The 25,020-nt window shown below is 40.9% G+C and overlaps 1 protein-coding gene across 2 annotated transcripts in view; it reads left to right on the top strand.

The window, feature by feature from the left end:
• The window catches only part of EPS8L1 (EPS8 signaling adaptor L1), a 62,169-nt gene that overhangs the window by 4,665 nt on the left and 32,484 nt on the right, over window positions 1-25,020 (top strand). Inside the window, exon 1 of one of the 2 annotated variants that reach the window (XM_075191124.1) lies at window positions 14,750-14,844. The exons of the other annotated variant lie outside the window; for it this stretch is intronic. The gene's annotated coding sequence lies outside the window, so the exon portion shown is untranslated. Of the gene's footprint in view, window positions 1-14,749; window positions 14,845-25,020 lie in introns of those variants that run through there. 2 annotated transcript variants of the gene reach the window in all.

Here is a 25,020-nt window from a genome sequence, read left to right as displayed (position 1 = left end):
CTTTTTAAACAAAATGATTATGATCATGTCCTGTGGTCATCTCGTGTTCTACAGTATAATGCAGTGGTTCCCAAACTGTGCGCCTAGGCTCCCTGGGGTGCCTCGGCAATCTCGCAAGGGTGCCTCGGCCAGAGCCAGTGGTAAGCAAAGCGGGGGACTACTTGGTAATTATTGTGGCTTAGGGGTGCCTTGAAAAAAATTATGGAGGCCCAAAGGGTGCCTTTAACTGAAAAAGTTTGGAATCCACTGGTATAATGAATGGTCTTTCGGAGCCTAGAGCTGAGGTGGACAATGATTGGCCCTTTGCAGCTCCTTAGAGTTTCGCTTGCATCCTTACTGAACATGGTTTCATCACTGTTTCAGAAGACATCTTAATGATAATAGTGTTGAGAGGCATTGAGCCTTCATGTAGCTCTATGATAACGAGCCAGATGATAAGATCTTCTCACCCAGTGGCCAGTTAATAATACCATAATGTTATCTTAATCTAGGATACTATAAGTAGGTCCAATATTTTCTATGTAATAATGTGAGCATTGTGAAAAATATCTTGCTTCCCAACATTGGTCTAGCACAACATGGAGAGATATAAGGGAACACAGACTAAAACTCAGCGTCGTAACTCCCAATAGTTCATTATTTTTGGCAAAATAATTTTACAGACCAAAGTTATCTTGTCCTTCTCTGAAACTGATATTTCAACATGTTCAGAGATTTATGGGAATATGCATATATATGCAATAAAGTCCCATTAGACCTCACACTGCTAGTTTTTTCGAGCTTGGAACCTTCTTGCTAATTAACCTTATTTTCTGGTTATTGTTTGAGATTTGTTTATGTTGCAGTATGCCTGATTGTATAATACTTTATAATACATTGACAAAGAGCACTTGTGGTCTGTTTAATTCAGACAACTTGGCATAGAATTGGAGAATGGAGAGAGATATAGGAGAAGGAAATGATCCACTGTAATAATTTTGATATAATAAGATGCAATATTGTCTACACATACCTTTGGACCTGTCCAGCTTACCCTAAAGCAGTGTATATAGGCCTAAGCATAAATTTTTGACAAAGCTTTTAGGGACAAGATGTCAGTGGTATCACACTTAGTGGCCTGAATATTTACATATAGTTTGCTCTTTATCTGTAGCTGGGTCTCCCATTATCTCATACTGAAATTATCAATATTATTGTTTGATTTAGGTGTTTGTGATATTCTAAATTACATTGTATTTGAAAAAAATAATTTAAAAAAACAACTTTGTGGCCTAATCTCAGTGGAGATATCCATTCATGGACTGAACCAATAATATTGAGTCACAATGAATGTAATGAATTAATTGCAAAACAGTGGCCCTTTAATATCTTAAAACCTCATGAATATTAGTTATGAAGTGAATTGATAGGGTGCATTTTCAGAAATACTGGTTCAGTAGGCAAAAAGGCTGTGTGCAGGTGTTCTAAATCTTGGATAATAGTTATAAAATTGAAATGCATTTCGTGACAGACTTAGCAGGACATCTCATGTTATATACTATAGTGCTAATGCAAAGCTTGGTCTGGCCACTCAGCCTGACCATTAAATGCTGAATTCCTGTCAGATTTAGTTATACATACACACACATATATATATATATATATATATATATATATATATATAACAAAGGGAGGCATTTATCTGACAAGATGCAGAGAAAGCATACAAGCAGAATAAAACATTGGCGCAGTTATGCACCTAGGTTGAGGTTAAACCAGGTAAAAACTTATGTGTAGTTTAAAGTTTTGTTAACTTACATGATTTCCTCTCAGCAAACAGACAGGGTGTATCTGTTAGTGCAAACAGAGCCAGTGATAGACGTTTCCTCTAAAAGAGAAGGTGGGTGTGTCATCTGCCCATCAACCTAAGGCTGGGGGAGGAGTATCATCTATAAAAGCTTGATTGTGTTATTTGTTCAGTGAGACCAACGCTGGGGAAGCTGGCTGGGCTTGAGAGAGCTGGTCTATGTCTAGCTAGCGTTTAGGGTCTCCATAATTGCTGTGAAAGTCATACGGTGTCAAATACATTTTAACCATCCTGACAATAAAGCTGCATAAAAAGAAGTTATTCGTGTGTGCTTCAGCAGTAGCGGGCTCTTGCCACAATATATATATATAAATATATATATATATATATATATATATATATATATATATATATATATATATATATATATATCTAATATATAAATGTCTAGTGGCGTGTGTTAGTCTGTCTGTCTGTGTGTGTGTGGAAAAAATAAAACCAAGCTGCAGCGCCACCTGCTGGGCAGAGTTATACACTGACCTACTAAATTCTTAGTTTGTGTGTGGAAAAAAAAATTCAGAAAGGGCTGAAATTTGGTATACTAAGATGTTTTTAATTTGTTAATTTAATTTGTTAATTGTTAAAAGTGTTTATAAAGATTTAAAAATATATATATATATATATTTCTTGAAGGAGAAGTGACAGTTGGGAGTGGTTGGTGGTTGCCGGGGGTGACAGTGGGGAGTGGTTGGTGGTTGAGGCCTGGGCTATGGCCCAAATGCATGACAAGAACCTTTTTAACACCTTAAGTAGCTTGATTTGACTAGAATGCATGAGTATCATGCACAGGTTAACTTGTGTATATATATATATATATATATATATACATACATACATTTGTGCTGCCAAATCCAATAGATCCAGCCTTTCAGTACTTTGGTCCAAGTCACTTGTTTGAACTGTTTATGGGCACTTTAATATGTAACATGAAGCATACATGGTCAGATTCGCTCATCGTCCAACCGATTCAAAATCTGAGCAGTGTGTGTGGCTGCGGTATGTTATGGAGTATGACCATGTAAATGTGGGTGTTGCTATGTCTCTGGGTTCGTGTCTAGCGCTTCTGAGATGCGCCAGGCAAAACACTCTTGAATTGCTACGCACACCAGAGGCACCAGCCTTTGGTGTGGGCAGTACCCTATCACCGTCATGAGCCCTCCCATGCCTCCCAACTTATGTGAGATGGGACGAAAGTGATGGGATGGCAGGATAGTCCCTCAAGTCGGGATTGTCACACCGGAATTGGAACAGTTGTGAGGTATGCATATACCATGAGTCCTGGCCGGCATCTGAGAGATCCTAATCATAATTTGATTAGGGTCGGCAAGCTCTTTGGGCACATACATGCTGTGATATGTGGACGTGGGTTCAGCCAAAAAACAACCAATTAGACCTTCAAATTCTCAAGATGTATGGGTACCTTTAGTAAACCAAAGTCTCTGTGCTTCTGTTAACACAATTACATTTATTATCTAACGCTGCATCTTCCATTTGTGTGTACAAGAATCACATGAATTACTGATATGAATGGTGTTAGAAGGAAAGCAAGAGCAGACAGCTATACCTCAGGTACACCCCACAGTAACCAGAGCGTTCCTGTTTCTAGAACAACTCTCCTTTCAGCACTAGCAGTCACTTGGAACAAAATTCACTTGTTGCCTTAACAAACATTTTCTGACATTGCAGCTATTCAAGATGTTCAGTGATTTAAAGCAGAATTGTCACAACACACAGCAGGGGCAGCCAGGCAAGTAACTAGACAGTTGTGGTCTCCATAGCAAAAATTATTTAAGGATCCCAACGGTAAAATCTTGGACTATATGGACAGATGTGTGATAAATAGCCTGTGGACTTTGCCTCTTTATGGAATGTTGAGCTGAGTGAGGTCATGATGTGACATCATAATGGTTAGTGCTGATATCACTGCTTCAAGACTCCACCCTCTGTCACTCACAGCCAGGACACTGACCCAGCACCAGCAGACATCACCAGCTCTCCAGCACATACAGACTACATCCTCTGCACCTCGCCATCCTCCGACATTTACAACAGTAACCATCTCGCCAAAAGAAGCCAGCTTAGATAAGTATGCCGTCATAAAACTGTGGATGTGCCTGCGGACTCGTCACTTAGATACCCTAAAATTTCACCTTCACATGATCATGTGAAGTAAAATGTGTGTTGATCATGTGAGGGTGAAATGTGTGTTGATCATGTGAGGGTGAAATGTGTGTTGATCATGTGAGGGTGAAATGTGTGCTGATCATGTGAAGGTGAAATATGTGTTGATCATGTGACGGTGAAAATGTGTTGATCATTCACCTTCACGTTATCAACACACATTTCACCTTCACACGAACGCCACACATTTCACCTTCACACGAACAACACACATTTCACCTTCACATGAACAACACACATTTCACCTTCACACGAACGACACACATTTCACCTTCACACGAACAACACACATTTCACCTTCACACGAACAACACACATTTCACCTGCACACGAACGACACACATTTCACCTTCACACGAACAACACACATTTCACCTTCACATGAACAACACACATTTCACCTTCACACGAACAACACACATTTCACCTTCACAGGAGCAACGAGAATTCACTTTCACAGGAGCAACACGCATTTCACCATCACAGGAGCAACAAGCATTTCACCATCACAGGAGCAACAAGCATTTTACCTTCAAAGGAGCAACAAGCAGTTCACCTTCAAAGGAGCAACAAGCAGTTCACCATCACTGGATCAACAAGCATTTCACCACAGGAGCAACAAGCAGTTCACCTTCACAGGATCAACAGACATTTCTCCTTCACATGAACATTTTTGATGAAGACTCAATAATGTAATTCTGCATAGCCCCTTAATGCCCAGAGGGAAGGGCAGTTCTCGCAGCCATGGTTCCCCAGAGGTTTCCTCCACAGGGGGTTTTTCCTCTCCTGAGCGCTGAAGGATGACTCCTCGTGAGTCCAGGGGTATCTTTGTTCTCTTATAGAACAAGTTTGTAAGAGCCATAGGCCTTTATCTTTAACCATATTTTCATATTTTATCATGCAGAATAATAAATGTACATTCTAATTTTTTAGAAAAACCTTAATAAATATATTTTTAACTATACTTTGCATGCTTTTCCTTTTGTTTTCTTAATAAATGCTCCTGAAATGGGCAGAGAAGTGGTGTATGAGATAATGACTGGGGGCAGAGATGGTAATGGAGGGCAGTCCTGGGGTAGCTGAAAGAATGAAAACTCTGCTTATTAAAAGTAAACCACAGGTATAGAGAAGATAAAGGTTATCCAGTGATTTAAATTACATTTATTCGTAAGAAATAATGATACATTTAAGAGATATGTGGTAAAAAAAAAGAGGTAAACAGATCTGTGTGTAAGTGAAAGATACACCAATGTCATATACAGCTGCTGCTTTTATCCACCTGTTTCCTGTCTGCTTGGAGTGACTTCACCTGAAAAAGAGGGGGTGCAGCCCCCACCTCCAAATCGTTGTGTGTCCTGTCACTAGTACCTACCGGATTAATAGGCTGCATTGCCATGAATATTGGTTCAACCACAAAATGATTGCCTATACTGAGTGTAGGTGATTGGTTCCTCCTTAAAGGCAAAAAAAGTTGTTACTGTATTATATGGGGGGAATTCAAGTAACTCCAAAGTGTCTCCAGAACGTCCGTGAGACGCTTCACAGCGGAGATATCTGTAAAATCTCCACTCATTTTTCCTCACACCCCAAAGAGGGTATTGCTACTGTACTTGCCAATTGAATTTTCCCCTTATTATCTTTTATTTATAAAGCGCTGACATATTATGCAGAAACAGAAGTTAATGATGACCATGCCCAAATGGGTTTACAATCTAAGAAGTGTTGGGAACACATGATGCATACGGTAGTGGAATAACAATTGTATTTGCTGGTGGGCAAAGTGTGTGTGTGGCGATTGTAAGGCAGCTGCATTATCAGCCTCCAATAATAAAACAGTCATTGGCAACTGGCATTTGTGTGCAGCCCCCGGCGGTGTGATATGGTTGGAACAAGGAAAGACAGCAGAAGGCAGAGACACCCTTTATTGTAACTGAGTGTTCTTCCACTGCTGGTTCTAGAGCGGACTTTTGCTTTTGTGTTGCCCAAGCGCTCTTGTAGTCCATTGTTTTTCTTTAGTTCCATGCTCAGTGCTGGAAATAAGGTCAGGACAGTTGTTCCCCATGTTTGGTGGCAGTTGTTGGCGCAAAAAAGGAATAGAGAAGGAATAGAGATGGCAACAGCAATGACAGCAGTGGCAGATAAACTCACTGGGTTCAAAAGCTGAACTGAGATGGTATTCCATAGATCATCATCATCATCATCATCAACATTTATTTATATAGCGCCAGAAAATTCCGTAGCGCTTTACATTTGGGAACAAACGTTTTCTTACTCAAGTTTTCTGGACAAAACCATGTTACATTGGAGGGGAGATAAATTTAAAATCTGGCAGATTTATATTTGGTTTAGGACATGTCCTAGATCAACTTTAAATTTCAGTGTACAAGTAAAGCTATCAAGTATTTGTGTGCTACATGAAAAAACAGCCAGCATTAAAATAATAAATTAATTTGCACCCTTTGCATTGTAATATGGTTTGTCCAGGATCACATTTACTCCTTTTTTTTCCTTGCTCTTCTTAATGACTCAGACTTACCATTTACAATCAATACACAAAAGTGTTCAATGATAAGAAAAAAATATCAAACAGAATAAATGTCAGCACGTTAATTTTTACAAACTTTTTAAACTTATTTAGGAGTATAAAATAGTAAGAGAAGGGAGAATGCCAGACTCTTCAGGGAGTGAGGGAGATCACCCCTATTTTAGGGAGCCTCCCTGACATTCAGGGAGAGCTGGCAAGTGTGCTATAAATGCCAAAAGTCTATGTGATGTAAGTAGATCCTCTATTGGTGTTATCGTAGGAAGACGTAAAGTATATAGTACTTTTTGTTAATGAAGGCTATAAACTAAATATTATTTTTGACATATCGGAGGGGAGGTGGAGACGGATCCTCGCAGGATTTGGCTATGGATTTGGCTATGGATATTTTAGCTACATTTAGAATATGAGAAGCTAATTTACTAGATTGTGCCCCAAAACCAGGGATTGGGAGTTATAAATAAGAGCTTCTGATTTGGAGTTATTTATAATATATCTAAAAAGTAGTGGAGTATGAGCTTAGTACTTTATATAAATTCGGGAGAGAGGTCTATGGAGAGGAAAGAGCAAGGAGAATGTCATCTGGAAAAGTGGCAGCTTATAAACCTTATTCCCATGTCTATCCCCCCCAATACTCGGGCTAAATTAAGGTCCTCTAAGGGCTCTATAACAAGTGCAAATATGAGATGCGATGGAGGATTATATATAGTCCTGAAACATAGCTAGTTTTAGATCTTCAAAGATCTTTAGATATTCATCTTCAAAGAGTCATCTATCTTTTTATCAACATGCAGATGATTTTTTCTTTGGACTTACCATATTCATATGTTTAACATATTTGCCCATCCCTAAGAGGTGGTTTCTCACATCTTATATAAACGGATATACTTTTGTTAGTAGTGTCTGCTGCACCCTATTTTGTTCCATTCCTGTCATATTTCTCTATATGTGTCTGGCGAACGTAAATGTTGTTTTTTTTTCTTATCTGCTTAAACGTTGTTTTCCTGACGTCTAAAACGTGCAAAATGTGTTGCTTGTCACCTGACTGTTTTAAAATGATCTAATGTTTAATCTACTGCCTGTCTTGATTTGGATGATGTCAGATATTAGGATAGATGATTCTGGGCTAAATGCAAATACAGTTTGAGGTTCCATGTTTTACTTGCATTCTAGATTATTGTTCAACTTCTGTATTAGCAGCAGGGTGTCAGTAAGCCAATGCATGGCATGTTTTCAGCTGAATGTCAGCTGTTTGCAATAATATCACTAAATACATTATCCTAAATCATTTTACGATGTATAGATATAATCATTCCAAAAAAACAGAAGAGTGCAAAAGGTCATTGGCGTAAAGTATATGGGTATTGGCATCATATGCCTTCCTTCCTTCATTCCAACAATAAAAAGTTGGGAGTAAAATTGACCATGCCCATTAGACCGTATAGTGTACAGTAGACCACCCCCCCCCCCAACTCACTATCCCCCCCCCCCATTTACTATGGCCAAAACCAGGCGCGGGCTGGGAGAGGCGTGGCCGGGGGGCACACAGGTGGCCGCATCGCATGAAAAGGGATGCGGCCGCGTCATTGATGACGAGGCCGCATCCCCTGTCATGTGATGCGGCCGCCTGTGCGCTGGCGCGGCCGCATCTGATGTCATCAGATGCGGCCGCGGTGGAAAGTATTGTATTTTGCATCCGGGGGGCGGCCGGCCAGCCTACCCCCCGGCCCTAATAGCAACCTGACCGAGTGGCCCGGGGGGCCGCTGCCCCCCTGCCCCCCGGGCCAGCCCCCGCCCCTGGCCAAAACCAAGCAAATATAACTCCTGACTCCGAATCCATCCACACTGGAAACTGAGACTTCTGTGGTTTTGTTACTAATAAAACTCAACCTGCAAACCCATAGCCATATTTATCCCATAAATTGTAAGCTTGCGAGCAGGGTCTTCTCACCTCTTTGTCTGTTTTACCCGCTTGTTTATTAGTTTACTATGTTTGTCCCCAATCGCTACGGAATATGTTGGCGCTATAGAAATAAATGATGATGATGATGATGATTATATAGCAACATTTGGGTTGCTAGGTGCAGGCACCAGGGATCCAGGCCTCATGCACAGTACCCCTATGATAAAGAGATATTCCGTATATTATTATCATATCTTGTGCTGTGTGAGTAGCAGCAACATGTGAGATTTACCTGGTTTTGGGGCTTTTCAGAACTTAGCGACACTCCTGGTTCCAGGGCTAACTCCCTAAATAGGCTTAAAAACTACATCCTCCAATAACTGCATCCACACAGAATAGAGGGCCACTAAATATGAAAAAGATCCTATGCAAACAAATCAAGACTTTTCATATTGTATTGTGCATGTACATACATCATCATCATCATCATCACCATTTATTTATAAAGCGCCACTAATTCCGCAGCATACATATGCTGGTTTGTTTGTTTTTTATTAGTCATGTTAGGCTCTGAAAGATTCCCTATATTGTCCTTTATGCTGGCAATCTATGCAGCGATATCACCATCGATTAAGACAAACTAGAATCAATATGATCACTTTCATACCCATAAATTTGTTTTTCAGACGACCATCTGTCTATGTGTGTGGTTATCTGCCTGACTCTCTAATAGGCCCCCTTGTGATGCAGAGCTTCAAAAGCACTTGGTATGTCCGTGGGTGTGGCACATCCCTATCAACAGGGGCTGGCTGGGATGAGGGGCAGGTGAGCATCTGCCCCCCGGGCCGGTTCCATAGTGGGCTACCCAGGGCCATCTCAACAACATTATGGGCCCCCGGGCAAAGCAGTGCATCGGGGCCCCTATGTATATATATATATATATATATATATATATATATATATATAGATGTATACAGATACAGATATAGATATAGAGAGATAGATAGCTGTACTTGCTCAGTGACCCTTGAAAGTTTTTTTTGCAGGTTTTTTTATTCTCATTAAGAGCCGTGCCTATGGGGCCCCCTTGCCTGTGGGGCCCTCAGGCACCTGCCCATCGTGCCCAATGGAAAAGATGGCCATGGGGCTACCTTGGGCTGGGTCACTGAGCCATCTGCATTTTTTTCCCTTTAAATTAGGCTGCTGAGTCGAGTCTTGCACCCCCGGGCTAAATTTGCCAGTCTTCCCCCGCCTGTCATGGCGTGACCACCGCCCCTGTACTGCTTCAAGTTGCTCCACGGTTGACACGCATGTAATATGTAATTGAAGAGTGTAAACTGTCATGTATAAAAATACGATAAAAAACAAAAGTATTAAAGGCACGTACCAAAGAAAGAGAAGCCGTGGAATATGAGCAGGGAATTAATGGTGAGCAAAATGACCAATTAAACTGTCAATCCAATGTAAGGAGAGCAGACAAGACAAATCCTGCTCTGAGGTTTCTAGAGCCAAATATGGTTTCACTTTCACATGTCAGTGGCAGTTTCAGCCTAAAGAACAATGGACTGGGCACCATTTAGCCAATACACTATTGTGATGCTCTGTTGCTGCCTTCTCCATTAATGATTACCACGCACTAGCAATGTACAAAACCTGAAACATAAATGGTCACTGCCAAGGTGCTTTTTATTTAAGCTGTACTTTTACTTTAAAGTAGAACAATATTAAACATATTTTATTGTCCAGGTAATTCCAGCTTGCAGAAACACGGCTTGAAATTAAGCACAGGAGGTTGTCAAATATTTGCTAAAGGTGTCATCTCTGCATAGACGCTCTGAGCTGTACAGTGACATCACCTAAAATGCAAAAGTCATATTTGAAAAATCGTCGCTCATAGTTGCTACCAAGCCAATATTTCACTTCATCCAGGTAAAGCTGTGCTCGGGGACCATGAATAAGGTGCCCTCCCCCTCTGAGCAGTATTAAACCTCACATATACATTAGACACAGGGCTTGAAGAATACGGTAAGCCGGGTAAGCACGGCAGGAGGGCGCCACTCTTACCGGGGCTTCACTGCGCATGCACAGATTTTCGGGCAGGTGGCTGGCAGGCTGGACCAATGGTCAAAATTGTCAGTGTAATGAGGGTGGCGTTATAAAGAGGTTGACATATAATTTGAATAAATTCTCACTTAATGCATTTTCCCTCTGCTATTATAATATACACACTCCTTTCCTTTGCCCCAGTTGTGCAGCCCAGCTGTGGTAACACACCCCAAACCACTGTTGGTAGCAGTAGCAGGTTTATCACTGTCATTTTTCTACCCTATTACCAAATGCTGCAGATAGACTTATGGAACTGCTGTGGCTCTGTGTTCTAGGCAGACATAAAGGAAACATGTAAAGCCGGGTACACACTGCAGAAAATTTCTCCTGATGCGATATTGTTAACGATTTTACTAACGACTGTCCACTTCAGTATGCCGTTTCATGCGCACACACTATGCACGGTTTACAATATTCACCTTCAGATCTGTGCTCTTCATCAGTCATAAACATCGGTTAAAAAGATCGTGGCTCTGTAAACTCTATGGACATCTGCATACACACTGCAGAATTTGCCCGACATCGTTCCATAGTTTATAGAGATTTTTATTCCGTTTATAAAATCGAATCAAACGATACCATGTGCTTTGGAATAATAAAACATGACCGTACACACTAATGCGATATCGGACCTAACGGTCGTATCGTTTGCTTGGCCTGATAATCGGGTTAGATACCTGTAGTGTGTACCCAACCTTAGTGATCTTCCTCACTGGATAAAGTGCTGAATGAGTTAAGCAACGCTGTGTCTCTTTGTCACTATGCAAACACTGGGGAAGAAAATCTTGTGTCTCTTGTTTTTCTGCTGGCTGGAAAGTGTTTCACCAACAAATTAAGAAGTTCTATCAATATTGGTATCTTTCCAACTCTTGCAATGGCTGTGACTGATCAAAGCCTTGCAAATGTGTTCCCATAGCAACCTGGAAAGATGTGTACCTGTTAGCCTGCAGGTCATTATATAGTGGTAGGTAATAAAAGCATTCAGACACATGACTACTAAGAGGGTCAGGCCAGGTTCACTGTGGTTATGCACATGCAAGGCTGTTGATGAATAATTATCGAGGTCTAATTACAATGTCTACTGAAGGGAAGTTCTTTTGCAAAAGAACAACATTATGTTCTATCTGGAACTTCAGATACATTACATAGGCATACAGTGCAAGTAATTAAACCAATCAATTACTGTTAGTGTGTAATATGACTTGCAGCTACAATATGTTATCTTCAAAATGTAACAGGAATAATTGTGATGTATGCGTGTGTCTGTAACTAGACTATAGCTGACCCTGGATTCAGTTCGAAGCTTACATTTTTAGCATTAAATGACTGTACTCTAGAATGATTAATTGACGAGCACAGGTTGTACAATTATTAACACTAGTATACATGCTAATCAGCAGGCTGCGCTCACTAACCCTATAAAAAAAAACCTATTCCAGTCCTCACAAACTTACCCATATCATGGTAAAGGCTGAGATGATTTCAGTTGTATGTACTCTGCTTTGTAGGGACATGCATGAGGATCTGAGTGGCATGTATGAGCATTTAGGGGGATCTTAGTGGCATGTATGAGCATTTAGGGGGATCTTAGTGGCATGTATGAGCATTTAGGGGGATCTTAGTGGCATGTGGATAGGCTGTGTGGCTCAATATATAAATGATTGAGAGGAGGTAATAGCATTCTTTACAGTAAACGAAAGCTGACCTGATTAACTGGACTTCAGGAAGAGCACAAAAATCTATATATTGGATGTTTTAAGAATACCAGTGGGTGTGAAAAGACCACTTTTATATATGCACAGATGCTAGTAAATAATATATGTATAACATTGACAATACTTCAATGCTCCCTAATTTAGAGATGAACTGTCATTTCAGTCATCTGATGGTTGTGTTTGTGTATCTCCTGCAAAAATGTGGGCCCACTACATCAGGGGTCGCTCTTTCTGCTCCGGGGTGGTATCGCCCAGACAGCTTGGTATCCTCAAACACCGACTTGAGGACTTTGGGGTGATGATGGGTCAGTGAATGACCCAATCGCCAATCACTTCCTCCTATCAGAGTATGGCAAAGGCAATGATGAGAGCGATGATTGACGAGCTTCTCTATCTCCACTCTCACCTGTGCTTTCCTCATGTACTGATAGGTACCAGATCACCTAATTTACTGACCAATCACAACCTGCTTCCTGCAGCCAGTGTCTGACAGCGGGGGGGGATGACAGTTGGGTAGTGTATTTAGGAGGTCATCTTACCACACCTCATGGCAGGAGCAGCCCTATATGTATTTGTATGTACATGTGGCAACCACAACTGAGATTCATGTAGACCTGTTACCTCCTGAAAAGAGCCAACATTTCATTTGCACTTGAATTACCAGTAGTCATTTTGCAGTACTGCAGGAAGGTCTTCAGCTGTTCAAAGGTCAGCTGATCAAGTCCTGGCACCAACCAGTTCATAGGTCAGCTGATCAAGTCCTGGCACCAACCAGTTCATAGGTCAGCTGATCAAGTCCTGGCAACCAAACTTAATACAAGTTTGGTTGCCTGGACATTCATTTATACTGGACCCTTATGAAATACAAATACTGTATGATACTTTTGTACTGCAGACTTTCCTATATTACTACAGTCAGCTTGTAGCATGCGTTTTTTTTTTTTAATGTACCAGCATGTGTATTTACAAGTATGGTATAACCTGTACTACTTGAGTAATCTTTATGCAATAGGATGTCCTAGGGGTAAATGTATGAATCTCCGGATTCTTCATCTCCGGCGTGTTCAGCCTCTTCAGCGCTTAAATTTAAAGCGGCGCTGCATTGTAAAGGGAAGTTTCCCTTTACAATGCAGCGCCGCTTTAAATTTAAGCGCTTAAGAGGCTGAACACGCCGGAGATGAAGAATCCGGAGATTCATACATTTACCCCCTAGTGTTCTTTTCCAAAACTATGATCACCAGAGACACCCTACACGCCTAAATAAAGCTGACACAGAGGAATAAAGAAATGATATATTATGGAAAATACAGTCACTTTCACAACCTCAATTATTCATTGAAAATTTCAAAGCCAGGAAGCAATGTTCATTCTAGGCACAATGAATGTCATATGTAGTCTAAATCACAACAACCCAGGGGGTAAATGTATGAAGCAGCGATTTTTTTCCCGTCGATTTAAAATCACCGCAAATCGCGAGAGATAACTGGCGATTTGAAGTGCAAAGTCGCCATATCTATCCACCAGCGATTTTGACTATCCAAAATCCAGTCTCTGGTGATTTGTGTCGATTTTCAAACACCTATCTCGCCTTTGTTATAGTCAATCTCGCCCAAGTTTCAACAGAAACTGACACTTGCCTGAGATTGAACAGAAATTAAACCACGTAGTGTAAGCTATCTGGTCAATGTTAATGGAAGTTTAAATAAACCAAGTTTTTCGTTGTAGAGGGGCAAAAATGATTATGAATTTTCTTATGGTGGACAATTTATTTTAGGAACAAAAGGGGGGCCGAATGTAATTATAGATTAAATGTAAGTGTTGTTTTTGTTGTTTGTTTTAATTTTACAGTGGCTTACAGTGGATTTTTAATTTCAAACCGGACAAGTTTACAAAATCGCAGCTTCATTGGCAATTTGTATAGATAGAGTGGCAAAAAATCGGGACCGCGATTTGTAGCAATTTTGAGAATGGCGATTTTGAAAGAAACACATTTCTGGCGATTTTACATCATATCGCGGGTTAATAAACTGGCGATTTTAAGCTCGCCCGAGAAAATCGCTGGCAATTCAAAACCGAAGCTTGATTCGTTTACCCCCCAGGTCTGCAGGGGACACCATAAACTCTTGCCCACAACTAAAGCTAATTATCATTTTATTTTTTAAAACGTTTAGTCAATTACACTGTATCCAGTAATACTCAGATAGAAGCTCCAGTGAGGCAGGGACTAATGTGAATGACAGATATTCTCTGTACAGCGCTGCGGAAATGGTGGCGCTATATAAAAACTTTTAAATTAACAAACCCATGTATGTAAAACATCCTATATAAAGAGTAATATAGTGCAACTTGATCATGTATGTATGAATCATGTAAGAGAAGGGTGGCAAATCCAAGCCTCTTCTGTCACCAGGCAAACTGGTTCTGCAGGGCGAGAGTCAGCTCTGCCTTATACAACTGTCTGACGAGACTCTAGACACTAGAGTGAAGGAAGAAAAATAAACCGGTGTTATTCTTGTGGGATTCGACACTACACTACACTCAACTTTCCCAGGTAAATAACTCTCAATGAAGGTGACGGTTTTGTGCAGGATAATTAAGCATGGATGTTCTATTTAAAATTGAAAACCATATATAACGAGGTCTGTTTTGTTTCCAAACTTCCTATAAGTGAAGTCATTTCGCAAACTGAAAGGTTAGCTTAGGGCTGCTGTATAGAGAGAATACAGGGAATGCGACGCATCTCATTCTATATACACCATTTAACCCATTAAGTGTCCAATCTGCCACCCAAGGGTTATAAATGTACATTTTGTAATATATGTATAATATGTATTAATATTTTAATTTAAAAATATATATGTTATTTATTATACACCATTTTACTTGTCCGACTGTAAAAAATAAGATTTTCCTTTAAACATGTTAGGCCAAGTCAAGCATTTTAGATCAATTAGAAAAGAATCAATGTGATACAAAGTTCACCGTAACTAAGTTTCACTGTTATACTTTGTGATACCACTATCAACTGATCAAGTGAAGTGAATAGCATTGATTGTCTTGTTACAATGGCACCTGTCAAGGGGTGGGATGTATTAGGCAGCAAGTGAACAGTCAGTTCTTGAAGCTGATGTTTTGGAAGCAGGTAAAATGGACAAGTGTAAGGATCATGGGCGCCCAAGGCTCATTGATGCGTGTGAGGAGCGAAGGCTAGCCCCTCTTGTCCAATAGTAGAAAAGAGCTACTGTGGCATAAATTACTAAAAAAGTTAATGCTGGGTAGGATAGAAAGGTGTCAGAACTCACAGTGCATAGCAGCTTGCTGCGTTTCTGCAGACCAGTCAGAGTACCCATGTTGAGCCCTGTCCACCAATGAAAACGTCTACAATGGGCACGTGAGCACCCGAACTGGACCATGGAGCAATAGAAGAAAGTGGCCTGGTCTGATGAGTCACGTTTTCTTTTACATCATGTGGACGGCCGAGTGCGTTTGCTTCGTTTACCTAGGGAAGAGATGACCCCAGGATGTACTATGTGAAGAAGGCAAGCCGACGGAGGCGGTGTGATGCTCTGAGCAATGTTCTGCTGGGAAACCTTGGGTCCTGGCATTCATGTGGATGTTACTTTGACACATACCACCTACCTAAACATTGCTGCAGACCAACGGTATTCCCTGATGGCAGTGGCCTCTTTCAGCAGGATAATGCGCCCTGCCACACTGCACAAATTGTTCAGGAATGATTTGAGGAACATTACAAATAGTTCAAGGGCCTCCAAATCCCCCAGATCTCAACCTGATCGATCATCTGTGGGATGTGCTGGAAGAAAAAGCCAGAGCCATGGAGGCTCCACCTCACAGGACTTAAAGGATTTGCTGCTAATGTCTTGGTGCCAGATGCCACAGGACACCTTCAAAAGTCTTGCGGAGTCCATGCCTCGACGGGTCAGAGCTGTTTTGGCGGCACAAGGAGGACCTACACAATATTAGTCAGGTGGTTTTAAAGTTGTGGCTGATCGGTGTAGGTGTGTGAGTTGAGAGGGGGGTTATATCACTTACATTCTCTCCTGCACACTTGAAAGTAGTGTATTCTGGGTGTTGGCAGCACATAAAATAGAAACTCAAACAATCCAGCAGCTAAGCTGTGTACATGTAGCACACCTTAAGTCTGAAAGGCGTTGCCACAGGGCTTCAGCCTCTGCAGTTGTTTTGTTCAGAACTTTACCTGCATGGAAATTGCTGATTGTTAGTGGCAGTACAGCAGGGGCTAATGGATATTAAAGTGAGATGGCTGGGTGGACAAAGTTAATTAGGCTTGAGGTTTAGCCTGGAAAAACCAGCGGCGCATACAGTAATAGCATAAAATGAAAGGTGTTTTTTTCCCTTAAGTACCACCGTGGTATAATTGTGATTATACTTTTAGTTCTGCTTTTTTGCACTTATTTTCCTAGTGCAAAGATTATCAACTGATTGTATTGTTAACACCAGTTAGCTAATTTTGCCCAAGTTATGAGAAAGTAAATTGGAAATGCAGAAACGGACTAGTGGAATATGCAAAGGAGACAGGTTAGCAGGTGTCTATAAAGAGCTTATGCAAATTATCCATAAACATAAAAATAGTATTATTATTTTCTTTTGTAAAATTCATAAGTCTCCTGCTGCAGATTTAGGTGTGTACCTGTTAGGATAAATTGGATGTTTGCATAGCACTGTAGGTGGTAGATTCCAGTGTACATTCCTCACCCCCCCCCCCCCTCCCTCCCGCTAAATTATTATCACAAAGGAAGCCTCTTTCCTGTGGTTTAACAGTCACTTTTCTTTTATGAGTAATGGCCAAAATAAGGGTCTTGCAATGTCTACTGTATGTTAAAGTGCTCCTATTACCTAGACAGAGTGGAGGCTGAGCCAATATTCCATAGCTATCAACATTTTCAAGTGGAAAATCATGACTCCTTAAGCTGGGTACACACTACAGAATTTTCCACCAACTTTTTATGCCGATTTATTTTACATGCGATTGATGGTCCGATCGCTCGGTCCATGGACTGCATACACACTAGCCTTGTTTAGGACGATAAAGGGAAGAGCGGAAGTCCCTTTAGCGACTTTTTACAGCCATGTTGTTGTGAGCAATCACTGTTATTTCGTACTCACTGTTGTGGATCGGTCGGAAACTTATACACACTACACAGCGGAAACGAGATTGGAATGAAAATATTTAACGGTACGACCAACCAAATGAAGCGACAATCGTCCACTTGGGCAGACTTTTGACCATCGTGTCACTGCACACACTGACCCGACTTTTGAACGAGCGGTCGTATGTCGGCTGACTGAGCCGATTATTGGACAAAAACCGTGTAGTGTGTACCCAGCTTTAGGCCACATGCCCATCAGCCAAAAACACGCCCCAGCCTGCTCAAATCACGCCCATTTTGGGTGATGGCACATGCAGGTACGGTATTCTTGGAAATATATTCGACCAGTTCGAGAGGCACCACAACATCCCTGAAGCTCTGTTTGTAAACTGGTTCACAGAACACCTTAAACATACAACTGCCTTCAAACAGATCAACAGGGGATCATGCAGATCTGCACTAGCAAGGAAACCTCTAATTACTTCAAACAACCAATCATATATGCAAAACACAGGCGTCCAGTAATACATAGGAGCAGACTGCTTAGCAACCCTTAGTACATAAATAACATTCATATATATATAATCAATACACTCCTATAAACAATGTATTGATAGAATTCATTTTTCTCCGGTTAGAGGAAATTCTCTTTTTTTATGGGTTATATACACATGTCCAGTTTGCGCTTCTTTAATGAATAAGTTCCAGCAGGGGAGGGCTGACAAATTTTAGTCCGTGGGACAAGATTCAGCAGCCTATTAGGAACTTTTTAAAGGGAAAAAGATGCAGATGGACCAGTGACCCAGCCCAAGGTAGTCCACTATGGGATCGACCTGTGGGGCAAATGCCCCCTGGGCCCCAGCCCAGCCTGCCCCTGGGTTTCAGGTTTTATCTGCAAGTATCTCAAAATTTTGCTGTTAATTAACCGGATACACGGGGCCTCAAGATCTATTTCAAAGGTTACCATACACATGGGGGATCATATTTAACTGACATGGCCATGGCTGGACCAGACCACATAGGGTCATGTGTTAATCTTGGGCGCTAACAGCATACAGAGGCAGATAGCCGTCACTTAAGCTGGGTACACACTACAGGGTTTTTGTCCAATAATCGGCTCAACCAGCCGACATACGACCGCTCGTTCGAAAGTCGGGTCAGTGTGTGCAGTGACACGATGGTCAAAAGTCTGCCTAAATAGACAATTATCGCCTCATTTGGTTGGTCGTACCGTTCAATATTTTCTGATCAATCACCTAACGATCATGTAGTGTGTAGGCACTCATGCTGATGATCTCCATAGAGTTTACAGAGTCAGGCTCTTTTCAGCCAATGTTAGCACTGAATGTCAGAGTGAATAAATGTAGAGAGTGCTGTAGAAGGAATAATTAATTTTTTCGTTCTGAGACAGAATATTTTGTTTCAGAGTCACAGAAGCTAATGAAATTCGTTAGGACATGTGGATAGCTATAATAAGGTGGTTTTAGCTATAATAAGGTGGTTTTAATCAGTGTGACAATGTGACAGTAGTGAATGAATGAATATTGTGCTGTCATTCTCCGGACTAGAGGACCAGATAAAGGACCAGATGAAGAGCACAGATCTGAAGGTAAATCATGTCAGTGTGTACATATGAATCACCATACTGATTGGACCTTCAGTCGTAGGTATAATCGCTTGAGATAGCACGTCGGTCTGAACAATTCTTCAGTATGTACCCAGCTTTAGACTGGGTACACACTAAGGGCTAGATTTACTAAGCTGTGGGTTTGTAAAAGTGGGGATGTTGCCTATAGCAACCAATCAGAGTCTAGCTGTCATTTTGTAGAATGTACTAAATAAATGACAGCTAGAATCTTATTGGTTGCTATTAGCAACATCCCCACTTTTTCAAACCCGCAGGTTAGTAAATCTAGCCCTAAGTGTTTTCAGCTAATTATCAGGTCAATCACACAATAAACGACTGTTCAGCCCGATATCACATTAGTGCGTTTGCTCCAACAATGAAATATTATCATTACAAAGCACATCATATCGTTTCATTTGATTTTTAAACCGGATTAACAATCTCGCTCAACGATGGAACAATGTCGTTCCAATCCTGCAGTGTGTATGAACTCACGACCGGCAGTGTCCATAGATCTCTATGGAGTGTCCAGAGTCACGATCTTTTCAGCCCATGGTTATGGCAGATGAAGGTAAATCTTGTAAAATGTGTTTAGCGTGTACACATGAATCGGTATGCTGATCGGAACGGGTTTTTTTTCTTCAGTCATTGTAAAATCGTTAATGATATCGCATTGTCAGAAATTTTCTGTCGTGTGTACCCCGTCTTACTGACTGGTTTTCCAAGCATGCCCAAATTTATCATACAATCCACCTATGCACATGTCTATGACAGCAGTGTTCATGTGCTGTTTTTTTTTTTACATATTTATCTGTTAATTGAATCCTTTAATTAGTAATTAGATTGTCAATTATTGTATTCCTCCCTTTATTCCTCCCTTTATTCCTCCCTTTGATTGCCACTATGGTTTGATGTTAATTAGGGAGTTACGTTATACTATCACATGTATTTGATATGTACCATTGTACTGAGAGCATTGTGCAAGATCTCTAACAACCCAGCCTTGGAGGATTAGGAGTCTCCACTTACCATTTTCCTGATGACACTAAGGGGTCTTGTATTATAAAGAGAAAATCCCTAGTTTTAGGGCTTCTCCCTATATAACAAACCCCCAGGACGGTGAGGACCATGGAGCTTCACCATTCTTCTTAAATTGGGAAAAAGAAGATAAGCAATGATACAAAATCTTCTATATGGCCCGAAAGGACAAATAGACCCCTATGATTGGTTGTATTATCATGATCATCTACTATATAAATGCCTAGTGGCGTGTGTGAAAAAAAAAAAACCAAGTTGCAGCGCCACCTGCTGGGCAGAGTTATACACTGACCTATATATTTCTTGAAGGAGAAGTGACAGTTGGGAGTGACAGTGGGGAGTTTTTAACACCTTAAGTAGCTTGATGAAGGATGTGGCGATGAAGATGAAGGATGAGGTGAAGGAGAAAAATTATGAGGTGGTGACATGCGGACAAAACCACGTTAAAAAAGGGCGCTTGCGTCGGGAAGTAACGCTCTTCCCCTGAGGAGGCCTGGGCTAGGCCCAAATGCATGACAAGAACCTTTTTAACACCTTAAGTAGCTTGATTTGACTAGAATGCATGAGTATCATGCACGGGTTAACTTGTTTATTTATATGGTTCTATAGATTCCGTGGCACCTGCCAAATATAACATACTAGAAAACAATGTGATACATAGGTACAGTTTCAGCAGACTAATAAACGCATGAATGCAATTAACAAAACTAATCACATGGCATTCAAAAAAAAAATCAGAAAGGACAAGAGACATCAGAGGTAGATGAATAAGGGAAAGACATGAAATATAAGCAAGAAAGGATATATAATTTTAGTATGCCCAATGAATAAGATATCTAATGGTACACTAATAGAATTCAAAGGGATACTAATAAAGTTTAATCACACATAAACAGATACCTAAATAACTGCAAGAAACAAGAAAATACTTATTAGGGTTTATTTCTAGTGTGCAATAGAAGTGTGAAAATTATCATAGTTGCAATCACAGTACAGTAAGCAGCTAGAGCAAATATATTTTGTCTAAGTACAACCATTGCAAACAGCACATTATCAGATTATCAGTGGAGCTTAACCTGCTCCCTGTCAGAGGGTAAAATATGCCAATGTTCTCTTATTATCTGACACTACTTATTATTATTATTATTATTATTATTATTATTATTACCATACTTAGTAAATCTCTTTAGAATTTGGGCATTTTTATAGAACTGTCGGATTTGTGTCACAATGGCAGCATCTGTGGAAGATCGCGCTGCATCTTCTGATGGGGGGAGTTGGACAGTTTGGGGCATTTAAACTGCATTTAAGGGTCAGAGAGAACAGTTATGGGGGTGGTCCCTGGTTAATGGGTGACTGTAGAGTCTCTCTTGTTTGCAATAAAGACTGTTTTTATGGGTGCTCAGGAGGTGCTTTTCAGCGAGACTGGTTTACTTACCATCTAGGCGCTTATGATGCAGGTAAGTGTATTTATAAGCGCACAAATAACCTTGGCATAAAAATACTCAACATAAAAAGTGACGCATAATGAATGTCCTCACTTTTATGATTGATCAAATGTGAACTAGTATTTTTTTAAGACAAAAATATAATAATTTAACTTAATAACTTAATAATCCTATAACAGTAACAGGCTGTAATTTAGAGCGACATTCCAGCAAGACCCACAGGTTTACCACAGTACTCACAGGGCTAGATTTAGTAAACTGCGGGTTTGAAAAAGTGGAGATGTTGCCTATAGCAACCAATCAGATTCTAGCTGTCATTTATTTAGTGCATTCTACAAAATGATAGCTAGAATCTGATTGGTTGCCATAGGCAACATCTCCACTTTTTTAAACCCGCAGCTTAGTAAATATACCCCACAGAGTGATGTTATCAGTGCACTTCCCAAAAGCAGAATTTGGGTGTGTGTTTGTATATAGGCAGATACATTGCATATTTTAACATATAGAAGAAAATATATTGCGGGGGAGCATTGGTGCACATTAGTACTTGAGCCGTAGTCACAGTACAGCTTCCTAGGACGTTGCTGACAGTAACAAGTAAATTGTAGCTGTGTTGTCTCAGTGTTTCCTTTTTCAGTCACTTAAGGTAGTTGTCTCACTGGTCTTACCCTGGCGCTGGCCTTAGTGTGAGATTATCAGCTGTCATTTATATTACAAATCTGTTCTTTTAGCCCAGCACTCGAATGACAAGATCTATCCATGGGCAGCACTGTGACTTAGTGGTTAGCACTTCTGCCTTACAGCACTGGGGTCATGAGTTCGATTCCCGACCATGACCTTATCTGTGTGCAGTTTGTATGTTTTCCCTGTGTTTGCGTGGGTTTCGGTTTCCTCCCACACTCCAAAAACATACTAGTAGGTTAATTGGCTGCTAACAGTCTCTCTCTCTCTCTCTCTCTGTCTCTCTCTCTCTGTCTCTCTGTCTATCTCTCTCTCTCTCTCTGTCTGTGTGTGTATGTTAGGGAGTTTAGACTGTAAGCTCCAATGGGACAGGGACTGATGTGAGTGAGTTCTCTGTACAGCGCAGCGGAATTAGTGGCGCTATATAAATAAATGATGATGATGATGATGATCTATGCAGTTTGGCCATACACTTGTGATTCCTGTAGTCCCTTTCTCTAATGTTATTGTCATTAGATCATCCATACCTCCCAACTGTCCCGATTTCGTTGGGACAGTCCCGATTTGATGACACTGTTCCGCTCTCTCGCGGTCGGCACATTTGTCCCAACTTGCAGAAATTGGGAGATATGTCCCCACTGCACACACCAGAGGCAGGTGCTTTGAGAGGGGAATGGGGGTGACCTAGCGCTTCTCAGAAGGGGCATGGCCACGCCCACTGTAATGTGCTCACGCCCCTAATGTCAGGCAGTCACGCTGCCTTTTCGGAGGGGACGTGTCAGTGTCCCGATAAAGGATTTTTAGATGTTGGGCAGTATGGATTATCTGAAAGATAATAAACTGAATCTAGTATCTTCTACTATCTAATAACAAGTGTTACAAGCTATAACAAAGAAATCTGTTAATAAAGCAGAAAGACTGGTGCCACAGTTGAAGGAGTTTTACTTTGTTAAAGGGAATATTGGCCTTTACTAATGACTTCCTTTCATAAAACCAACGCTTTATCTATATACTACTGTCATAGACATCTTTGAAATCTGGAAATATATAGATTCTGGAGCATTTTGTTGGGAGACTTGTATAAGAATTTAAGGTCATTGTTAGTTTTTCGTGTACAAAGTATAAGTATAATAATAAGGCACTTACTATTCATTTGATCATTTGGAAATTAAATAATTGCGTTTCAAAAAGGTTTTCTTTTAGTGTATATTTGTCTTTGATAATAAAGTCACACGGGACTGCTTGCTGTTTTTAAGGAACTCCATCCTTTTTATTTATTCACTCTTTTTCAAATATTAGGATTTGCAGATGACTTTTATTATATTACCGCCGCCTTCTGGTTTAAATATAGCGCTTACTAAAGCTGGTTGACATTTCTCCAGGAGAATCCAGCAACATCCTGAGCGTTCAAAGTAAAATTAACCCTTCAGTGTAGATTAGGTATATTTCCCCTTAATATATCTGGGCCCCAAAGGATGAATATAGATATCCTCAGCCTGAAGGGATGAGGTGTGCGAGCCCAGCATGCTGGCAGTGAAACCTCTATTTAACCTGCCTCGCTATGCACTGTTGCTTTCCCACAATAAGGCTGGATCTGGTTTTACTTGTGATCCAGTACAACCGAATAAGAAAACAGAAAGTGGTGCCATCTGGAATGTCTTGGTGTAAGTATCCCCGTTCCTCTGCGAGCTGATTGTTTCTGGATCTGCAGCAATTTGGGCTGTTTACAGCATTAAGTTTCAGCTTTCTAGGTGAGCAAACAGACTCTCTCCCATAGACTGCGTCTCCTCTTGTAATTATGTTCAGCTTGTGGCTGTCTTGCTGTAAATACATGTTTTGCATTAGTTAGTTATTTATGTTACATAATCTCCATTGTCACGTTTACTAAGTGTGATTATAATAACTCACTTACCTTGTAAACAGGGCCGGATTAACCATAGGGCTAACTGGGCTACAGCCCAGGGGCCTATGGCATCCAGGGGGCCCTTGAAAGTGAGTTGAGCACTTTCACTGCGGTCCTTCTCCGGCGCGCTGTAGTCTCCTTACTGAGGAGATCTCGTGAGTCTCACTCTCACGAGATCTCCTCAGTAAAGAGCTTACAGCGCGCCGGAGAAGGAGGTAAGTGGCGGGGGGGCGCGGGCAGCTCGGATCACGGGGGGGGGGCCTCATTGGGGAATGGAGGCCCCCTTAGCCCAGGGGCCTCCATTCCCTTAATCCGGCCCTGCTTGTAAATACTCCTCGTCAATAACTAAAGTTATCAAGCCTAGGTAGTAGGAATGTATGGTGAGAATTGCATCAGATAGGCAGGAAAAGAGGAATATCATTGTGTAGCTGGTCAGTGCTGAGAAATAGGGGTAATAAAATATCCTGGGAGAAATTTGGACTGTCCTTGCTAGGTGGGGACAGTATGCAACTATGTATATACAGGTTTTTTTGGCTAAACTTGATACTACTTTATACTATAATGGTTGTTACGGTCGTTTTGCTGCCATGCGTGAATTTATGTAGAAGAAATTCAATGTAGTTCTGAGAGGAGTTGGCAGCTCGCTGATATAAAGGAACTGTACCATAATGCACCACTAATCCTAACATACAAGATGCTTCTTATAATATAGAGTCACAGATACAATATATATTACACAGTCCCCATTCCTTGACAGAACTTGAAATGTCTGACATATTTGTTTTAGTTGTGCAGCTGTTGAGCAAGCTTTTGTTCTCTGATATCAGCCATTTCCTGCATGGGGATAGCCAAACGTTTCTATCTAATTGTACTGCTTGTTACGTTTTGATCGAAATTG

Source organism: Mixophyes fleayi, chromosome 11 (genome assembly GCF_038048845.1).
Source record: "Mixophyes fleayi isolate aMixFle1 chromosome 11, aMixFle1.hap1, whole genome shotgun sequence".
Taxonomy (NCBI): domain Eukaryota; kingdom Metazoa; phylum Chordata; class Amphibia; order Anura; family Limnodynastidae; genus Mixophyes; species Mixophyes fleayi.
Note: the sequence above shows the minus strand (reverse complement) of the source record. Positions and strands in the feature narration are given on the sequence as shown.